The sequence below is a fragment of the Elephantulus edwardii genome, unplaced genomic scaffold (genome assembly GCF_000299155.1).
Source record: "Elephantulus edwardii isolate Elephantulus edwardi_28Jun2011 unplaced genomic scaffold, EleEdw1.0 scaffold00009, whole genome shotgun sequence".
NCBI classification, from domain to species: domain Eukaryota; kingdom Metazoa; phylum Chordata; class Mammalia; order Macroscelidea; family Macroscelididae; genus Elephantulus; species Elephantulus edwardii.
The window spans coordinates 35,069,338-35,070,887 of record NW_006399759.1 but is presented as its reverse complement, the minus strand read 5'-3'; positions in this window follow the sequence as shown (position 1 = coordinate 35,070,887).

The window sequence follows — 1,550 nt, the reverse complement described above, 5'->3', positions numbered from 1 at the left end:
TAAGTTGAGATTTCCTTTTCCAAGTTACTCTGTGATTTTTCTCATACAATTATCCAATGGATAGTCACTCCTGCCCCTGCCCCTTGATCTCTATGGGATAAATAAGTTTTTCTGTCCTGTTTATGTTAGTCTTCACAGTTTATGGGTTGTTTGGGCTTGCTTTGTTTATTTTTTTTTAAGTATTTGCAATGACTTTTATCTTGTGATTTCACAATAATGGACTTGAGTATGGTGGAGATCAGTTGTAGTCAACTTGACAGCACCTAACAACATTGATGGTGGGTTTGGCTAGGTGACTCATTTAGCTGACAGAATAGTGATAGAAGGAACAGTGTGCCAGCTCCAAGCCCAGGTCTATGACACATTCTATGTTTTAATTTGTCCCTAAAGCCACCATTCTAGCCTGAATCCTAGAGTGACATAGAATAGCAATGTCAGCCAACCAACTGACAGCCAATTGTTGATTCAACAAGCAAGTCTGTGAGCTTGAAACCGCACTGTTGACACTTCATGCTACTGAGTTTTGGAGCAAGTTGTTACATACCGTTCCATGGCTGTAGTTGACTGACCTACTGTCTCAAGAGTAGATACAAATTCACTGTTGGAAATGTGTCAGCTCAGTATTGCGACAGTCCAGCACCAGAAAGAATGCTTTTTCCATCACAATATAAAGAAAGTTCAACAATAATTCATTTTAGAATCTAGGTTCCTCTTCACCATAATTCTGCCTACCTCATCTATGTATTTGTCATATGTACAGTGTCACAAAGTGAAAACAATGTATACTTCACATTTATCCAAAATATTTTGATAAAACTTATTGAATGAAATTGTTGGTGGTGGTGTTGTTAGGCTCTCTGAGCTGATGATGGCTCAGAGTAATCCTATGAACAGATCAAATCCTTGCCCTAATCTGTGCCATCCTCACCATCTGTGCCAGGCTCAAGCCCACCCTGCCAACCCACCTTGTTGAGAATCTTGACTCTCTTTTCTCTGACTCCCTGTTTCCTATCATAATGTCTTTTTCCAAGGAGTGGTCCTTCCTTCCTGACCACATGACCAAAGTATGTGCGATGAGATTTCGCCATCCTTGCCTCTGAAGAGGCCCCAGTTTCACTTCTTCCAAGAATCCAGTGAATTAGATCAAATAGAGGAATTTACACTTGCTTTTGCCATGAACGACTCATCTATTTAACTAACTCAGCTCCATAAGGACAAATACTGCGTAAGACCATTATTGTAGAACATGTATGAGGATACAAGGGGCATGGGGGGGACCAGAGGGATGAAGATGGGCAGCAGAGGGGGATCATAGGGTCCCACAATTTGATGGGTAGAGGGAGGGGTGGGTAAAGGAAAGGGAAAACATCCATTGTGAAATACAATGTATACAAACTCTGTAAGTAAACCAGTATAAAAAAAAGTTGAGGGGGCAAATCTATAACAATGAATGAATGAATGGAAATCCAAAGGCTCTGTACATTTTCACTGAAATTAATAACAAATTTAAATTTAAAAAATAATTAAGTTAGAGTAAGGATGGCAATGGA